We start from the raw sequence: 7,856 nt of genomic DNA on the forward strand, positions 1-7,856 counted from the left end.
TGAACTTTTCTCACTGCTTCTCTCTCCCACACTCCCGTAAAACCCTTTTGTCCACATGTGTCTTGCATGTGCCTGTGTTTTGGGTGGAATCTGCTATTGTTTCAGTTTTCTGCTTCCAAAAAGGAGCTAATGGCTTCTTACAACTATCTTAAATGAAGAGCAAAGATTACATCCACCAGTTTCAATGAAGTTTAACCCAACCTACAACAATGGCAATCTTTAGTATTTTCCAGTGTCCTGCTCCGTACAAGACAATACAGGACCCTGGGTGTTACATACGTGTAATCACCTGTATGCACCTTCTGTACATAATCTGCAGGCATAAATTAGGGGCATATGTTGGCAAATTTTGCCAATTTATATTAATCATTTTTTACTTCAAGAATAATGACACTGGGCCAAATTCTCCCACCCTGACTCACACTGAGTAGCACCTTGCTCCACAGGTGGTCCCATTGAAGTCAGAACTGTGGTGAAGTAAAGTGCTACAGACTGTGACCTATTGGGCTGACCTGGACTGATGGAGAGGGAAGGATCGTTCAAACCGGCAATGAGCTGATTGGAGAGTCGCATGTGTTTTATGAATGATTTTTACGTAGGCCTCAGCCTTTGGAGAGCTTTATAAAAATCTAAATAAGTCTGAGCTAATGACTGATCGCTCAAGGGTCAAAACACCTACAAATTACATTGTGCTGAGCAGCAGGCAGCGGAGCAAAAGAACTTGCAGATTCTGTCAATGTTAATTATGTGGCTCCCATCGCCACCGAATCTGAGCACCCTACAGTTATTAATGTATTTAGCCTCACCACATCCCTTGTGAGGTAGGGAAATGCTGTCATCCCTGTTTTACAGATGGGGAATGTAGGCCCGGATCCACAAAGGTATTTAGGCTGCTCACTTGGGCCTAAGGGATTTGCCCAAGGTCATGAGGGAGTCTGTGGTTGAGCAAGAGATTGACTCAAGGTCTCCTGGGGCCCATGTGAGTATCCTAACAACTGCTGGATCATCCTTTCTCTCTCAAGAGTTTCACATGCCCGCTCGGACACCGGGGATGCTGGGTGGCCCACTTCCACACCTCAGCTACATGCAGGCAAGCGGCATATGTGCACACAAACTAGATGGTGGTAGAGCTGCCTATCTGATCCGTGTGTGCTAGTGCAGCTTGGGTGAAACGCGCCTCTGTGCAGAGGGCCAGCACAGGTCCTGTGCACCATTGAAACCCTACTAAGAGCACTCTTTTGAGGGCTTAAGCTGAACTTTGCAGTTTCTATCTATGGTACCTATATGGTCCCCCATCACCGTACTATGTGGGCACCACACAGTAGTCATTGATGTATTTAACCTCACCACAGCCCTGTGAGGCAGCGTAATGCTCCGTTGTACAGTAACTCCTCATTTAAAGTTGTCCCGATTAAAGCTGTTTAGTTATTAAGTCACTGTTCTACTAGAAAACACGCTTGTTTAAAGTTGCGCAATGTTCTGTTATAACGTCCTCCACCACCCCCCACCCACCGCAATCAGCTGTTTCGCAGCGTGCTGGGAGGTAGTGGACGCAGTGCACTCGGGGGGAGGGGGCAGAACTGGGCGGGAAGAGGTGGGGCAGGGATGGAGCAGGGGCGGGAAGAGACGATGTGTGGGTGGGGCCCTGGGGAAAGGGCTGGAGTGGGGGGCAGGGCCTGGGGCATAGCCAGGGGTCGAGCACCCCCCGGCAGTTTTAAAAGTCAGTGCCTGTGGCCCCAGAAGCCTATGGCTGTCTCCAGCTCTGCAGGGATCTAGAGGTCCAGTGCCTCTGCGTTGTGTGTCCTGAGCGTATCATGGAACCTGGCAGATTGGTTCCCTTAGGAGACGACTGGTCTCCCCAGCATCCTGGGGGGTGGGGGGACCATTCAGTGACTAACTGGAGCAGGCATTTGTTTGATCTGCTGCTCAGGGGCAAGCAGAGACATCCCCATCGGGTGCTGGAGAAAGACGCAGCACAGTGTCGTTTCCTATGTGCTGCTGCTTGCCTGCTCTGCCTAGCTCCCGTGTCGAACTAGGGTGACCAGATGTCCCGATAAAATCAGGACTGTCCCAATATTTAACCCTTTGCTCCGCATCCCGATCAATGTACGATCGGGATGCCATTTGTCCCGATATTCAGGTAAGGAGGCGAGCGGGAGGGAGACGCCGACTCTGTGGGTGCTCCAGGGTTGGAGCACCCACGGGGAAAAATTGCAGCTAAGCTCCCCACTTCTTGCCTTTTTCTCCTCTCCTTCCTCCAGCACGCCGTGTTCCCGCTCCTCCCCCATCCCAGCACTTCCCGCCGCCTAACAGCTGTTTGGCAGCGCTTAGCACTTTCCAGGAGGGAGGGGGGAAGAGAGGGGATGCGGCGCGCTCAGGGAAGGAGATGGAGAAGAGGCAAGGCAGGGGCGGGGAGTTGGGGGAAGAGGGTGGAATGGGGCCGGAGCAAGGTGGATGCTTGGGTGGGAAGAGGCGGGGGGTGGGCAAGCACCAACCGGCAGAGGGGAAGTCGGCGCCGTAGGGGTGAGTGGCGGGCGGTGGGGGTGAAGAGGCAAGTGGTGGGTGGGGGACTGAGGAGGGATGCAGCAAGCCAGCAGGGGGCTGGGGGGATGAGGAAGGGGGCGGGGAGGGGGCAGGATCTGGGGCAGAGTGGGGGTGGAGCCTCGGAGGAGCGGGGGTGGACTATGGGCGGGGTTGACGGCACCCCAATGTGTCCTGATATTTTAGTGTTGTGATCTGGTCACCCTTTGTCAAGCCCAAACCCGCAGAGCTTGCACAGGGAGAACTCTGCAGGTGTAGAGTGGGGGTGTTGTTGGCCCTGCTGTACCCTTTAACCCTCTATGAAAAATCTGCAGAGCACCTTTATTCAGCAATTTTAAAGGGCCCCAACGTTTAATTTAAGAATATTGTTGGCTGGAGCATTTGGCCTTTGGAGGAAGGTTTAATGAGCTTTTGAGTTATATAAATCCCCATTCCTTTAGCTGCCTACTTAGTCACTTTGATGGCTGATAAAGTCCATCTGGATGTTGCATTCATCACCCCCGGCCCTGCTGTGGTGAACTGACTCTGTTAAGCGAAGTCACAAATTACCTCAGGCAGGTGGTGGTTCTACTGCAGGGGATGTCCCTCCTTCCCAAGTCTTTTGCCCTGGTTTAGCAGGGCTTTCTCCCTCCCAGACATTTCTGTCTGGAAGGCTGGTAGGAGTAGTCTCTGTCTCCCCTTTTTAATCAGGGCTCTCTCTCCCAAGCCCCAGCAGTCTCTGACCGGAGAAGGGAGGTGTGTGATAGGGTGTGCCAGGCCCTTTGAGGCCTCCTGCTGGAGGCCTCAGGGTTCTAGCACATGCTGTCCCAGAAAGGAACAGTGGAAATAAGTCCTCCAAGAAGCCTAGAGAGGCTGTGTGGGATGCAGCCAATCAGAGCAGGACCACAGGGAGCAGTCAATCTGGGCCCAGCAGGCCCATATAAAAGAAGCTGTAGTGCAAAGCAGAGAGCAGTTGCTGCCTAGAGCCGGAGGAGTGAAGCTGGTGCTCCTGGCTGGCTGAAGGACCTTGGATAGAGCAGTTGCTGGAAGGGATTGGGGGTAAGAGGAGCAAGAAGGAGCTGCTGGGACTCAACCAGGACAAGCCCTGAGACTGTGTGTGACTCACCTGGAGGACTGAGTCGCTGAGGACTCGTTGCATGGCAGAGAGAAAGTGCAGGCACATGCAAGCAGTCAGTAGATCTGCTATTCAGGAAATCTGGTATGTAGTGTTACAGTGGAGCAGTAGATCTGCTCTAGAAATATGCTATTTTTCTAAGCACTTCTAAAAACTACATGCTGACTTGAATGATCTTGGAAATTGCTGTGTTTCATTGGGGTCTGGAGTAGGATTAGTGGTGCAAATTTGGGGTTGTTTGAGTATGAAGTCCCTGAGATACTGATTTTGGGGGGGGGGCTGAGACAATGTTTTACACTTCATATATAAACAAATAGTGCCCGACTTCTTTTTTGCCTTGCTTCCCATACTGACTCCTTCCCAACACTCCCTCTAGTGTTCTCAGATATCAACTACACTCCCTCATACCCAATGCTAATTGAGCAGAACATTTCCCCAGACAAGTGGAAGGGACAATAAAACCTTTCTGACATGCTGTGCTATAGCATAATTTGTTTTTTATGTGCTTCTTTGTTTTATGGGTTTGGACTTTTTTCTTTATTTGTCTCTCTTATTCTTACCTTATGAAGTACATTAGTTACTATGGAAACAAATATTTGGTTGATATGAGTGATCATAGTTACAGCCACAAAAGCAGCAAAAAGTCAGTTTATTTACCATACATTCCATGTAGTTCAATCACTGGCTAACTGGATTTTCCATGGAATGTGATCAAAAACTCTGCAACTCTCAGTGCAAAATAATACAACTTCCATCCATTATTTTGATCACTTTGTACAGGTCTTATTGACTAATTCAATCCCTACCTAGAGGAAAACTGACCGTCAATACCTGACAGCCAATCATGCAGTGGGTTAATGAAAACTGATGGCACTGAGCTTAAATGGGTCTTGAGGGCACTCCATCCTTCTCGGGAGGTGATCAGCACCTTACAAAAACAACAAGGAGTCTGGTAGCACCTTAAAGACTAACAGATTTATTTGGGCATAAGCTTTCGTGAGTTAAAACCTCACTTCTTCGATCCTAAGGAAGGGCTGGAATTCTGAATGAGAGAGAAGCAGAAAGGTCCTGAGGAAGACGCTTGATGATGGAAGATGGCTACAACTGAATGTGTTCCTATTTGATCCTGGTAATTGACATCATTGTTCCGGACCAAAAGAATGTCTAGATAGTTTATAAGCACTAAGATATGGTAAGCAAGCTGGGATATGCACTTTGGTTGTCTTAAGAGTAACAAGATCACCTGCTTATTGGAATCAAAGTGATTGGAGTTTATTTTCATTAACATAAAATGAATGCATTGTGATCACTCCAAACTTATACCATTGTTAGAGAAATACAGGCGTTAAGTAATGGTTCTTATAGGTATAGAGTACTAATAAATCTATCTACCCACAGCTAAAAGCACAATTCATTGTTCTCACACCAATCACACACACAAAAATTACATTAAAAGAGCATTCTTAAAGTTGCAAAGTCAAGCACTCAAAAGTTAGGAAATGCCAGAGTAATGGTTGCTAGTGTAGCCTTAATTTGGCCCCCTTATGCGTATGCATTATAAAACATGATCACATCCTTTTTTCTTCCCTGGGCCTGCCCCCTCATTCAGTACACAAGATGGATGGTGTCGCCTGATGGGCAGCTCTTCAGTATTTTGTTTTCTCCTTGTTCAATGTGTGGCCTCAGGCCTTTATTTACCACCTGCAATTCAAACTCTGTTCTGAAGATGGAATGATTAATTTCCTCTCATGGGCTTTACCACGATGCTCATTGCTTTAGTAGCTGAGTGCTTCACAAACGTTGAGTTTATTTTCCCAGCGCCCTTGTGAGATGAGGGGATATAATCGTCCCCAGTTTTCAGGCAGGGGCTGAGGCTGTGCATATGTGTGATGAGTCAATCTTTAATTACATGATCACATATTATTTTTCCACAGGCCCCCTGCCCCATTCCATGCACAGGATGGACCAGCTCTGAGGATGAATCAGGGTTATGTAGCGAAGAAAGCTGTTGGCTGTAGGACCCTTACTTCATTTGTTGCAGACATCGGAAGGTGTGTAGAAAATGAGGCAAGGGATGAAAGGAAGAGCAAGCAAGGAATCTATCCCGGTCCACAGAGTTCCTGTGTAATGCTGGGTGAATCACTTGAACTATAATTTTTGTAGCTGGGCACCCAGAAAATGGGAACACGTAATTAGTGGCCAACTTGAGAGCCTAGCGTCTGGTTTGTGGAAATGCAGCACACCTACAGCGGCAACTGAAGTCAGTTGGAACTGTTTGAATGTCTAATGGATAAGTATTCTGAAAGTCAGGTCTCAGGTGTCTCCAGCTGGGCATCCAAAACTAGCATAGACGCTTCTAACCATCTCGCTGTGTCTCACTTTCCCATCTGTAAAATGGGAAAATACCTCCCTCACCTCTCTCAGGTGTTGTGAACATAAATTCATCCTTATGATGTGTGTGAAGCACTCAGATACTATAGTGATGAGCACCATAGTAAAACCCACAAGGGGAAATTAATCATTCGGAGCAGATTGGAATACTGAGTGGTAAATGAAGGCTGGGGCCATACCTTCACCAATGGATAAAAAGCAAAATATTGACCAGCTCATTAAATGAGCACCATCCAGCCTGGACACTGAATGAGGCTGAGGTCCTATGGAAAAAATAGTATGTGATCATGTAACCAAGCTTGGATCATAATACAACTGCAAGAAAGGGCTGAATTAAGATTTGACTTTACAATCTTAATTTAATAATGTTGTTTTAATATATGTTGGGGGGCTGGGGTGAGTGAGAGTGTGATGAATATTTTTGTAGATTTAGGGATCAGATAATAGACTTTTGAAAAATGGCTTGTCAATATCCTATTTCTGCACCCATGTGGTCTTATCTGTTCCCAGTACCTAGCACAGTAGTGTTCTCAAGTGCCTGTTAAATGTGAAGTGTCAGATATTTCAGGTGATTGGGTACTTCAGATCCCTATTAATAATCCACAGTACACAGCCTGCCCAGGGAAATGAACTGATCTTGATTTAGTTCAGAATCAGGCTTAATCCTCCAGTGATCCATCCGGCTGGAATTAGCAGAATTAGCAGAATTAAAATGCAGAGCGGCTCTGTTTCAAGCACAGACCTGGAATTCACTGTATTGTACTGTGCCCATGAAACTATGCCTGAAGATGTGGCAGCTGGGGGTGAATATATCAATGGGCTGCGCCAGGCCTTTTGTTTTTGTTTCCCATGTTTGTCGCTACATTGTGAAATTTCTTACAGCACAGGAAATGATGACCCAGTCACCTCAATTACTTTCTGGCTGCTTTCTCATTTTGGTGATGTGACAGTATCAATATCAGCCCTTTGCAAGGTTATGAATGGGGAAAACTTCCCCTCCCCCCATTTTCATCTCACCAAAAGAGCACAAGCATATGGAGAACCTACTCTTTATCTGTCTGTCCATCTGTCTATGGTATGTGTACTACTCCCATTGGTGCTGGCAGGTGGGATGTTAATGGAACACTCCATTGATCTTATTTTCTTCTGCTCTGAATGTTAGCCCTGGTGAATGGTATCAGCCTGACAGCCCTGGAGCCTAAAGGCCGTTATCCACAGAGCAGGTGCCATACAGGGCAGCAGCAGCTCAAGATTCACCCCACACTGCATCATCAATGTCCTGACTTGATGGTACTCCCTTAAAGAGCGGGTAAAGTAGTTCAGCCTCCCCAGCCCACTCAGTCCATGATCTCAGTGTGGAGCCCCCCAGAAAGGGGGCTGGCTTGTTGATGTGGGCACTCATCCACCGGGAACGGGATGGAGACATTCCCTCCTATGGAACTGGCCACCAAATAGCAATCAGCTAGTGGGAATGTTCAGTCACTAGCTCTCTGGGCGCATTCTGAACCAATGGTGAGAGGCAACCAGGGCCGGCTTCAGCTTTTTTGCCGCCCCAAGCGACGAAGGGGAAAAAAAAAGCCACGATCAGCGGCACTTCGGCGGCTGCTCTACCACGCCGCTTCATTCTTCAGCAACAGTTCAGCGGCCAGTCCTTCCCTCCGAGAGGGACTGAGGGATCCGCCGCCGAAGACCCGGACATGCCTCCCCCTGCCATGGGCTGCCCCAAGCACCAGCTTGCTGCACTGGTGCCTGGAGCCGGCCCTGGAGGCAACCCATAACCAATCCACTGTCTTCTGTCAGTGCCAGCTGT

At 48.1% G+C, this 7,856-nt stretch overlaps 1 long non-coding RNA gene across 1 annotated transcript; it reads left to right on the forward strand.

The window, feature by feature from the left end:
• Positions 1–3,506: 3,506 nt before the first annotated feature.
• LOC135975093 (uncharacterized) lies at positions 3,507–7,599 on the forward strand. Its single transcript, XR_010592130.1, has 3 exons — positions 3,507–3,739; positions 4,684–4,847; positions 5,590–7,599. It is a non-coding gene; the product is annotated as an uncharacterized LOC135975093 (long non-coding RNA).
• Positions 7,600–7,856: the final 257 nt, after the last annotated feature.

The sequence above is a fragment of the Chrysemys picta genome, chromosome 13, assembly GCF_011386835.1.
Source record: "Chrysemys picta bellii isolate R12L10 chromosome 13, ASM1138683v2, whole genome shotgun sequence".
NCBI classification, from domain to species: Eukaryota; Metazoa; Chordata; order Testudines; family Emydidae; genus Chrysemys; species Chrysemys picta.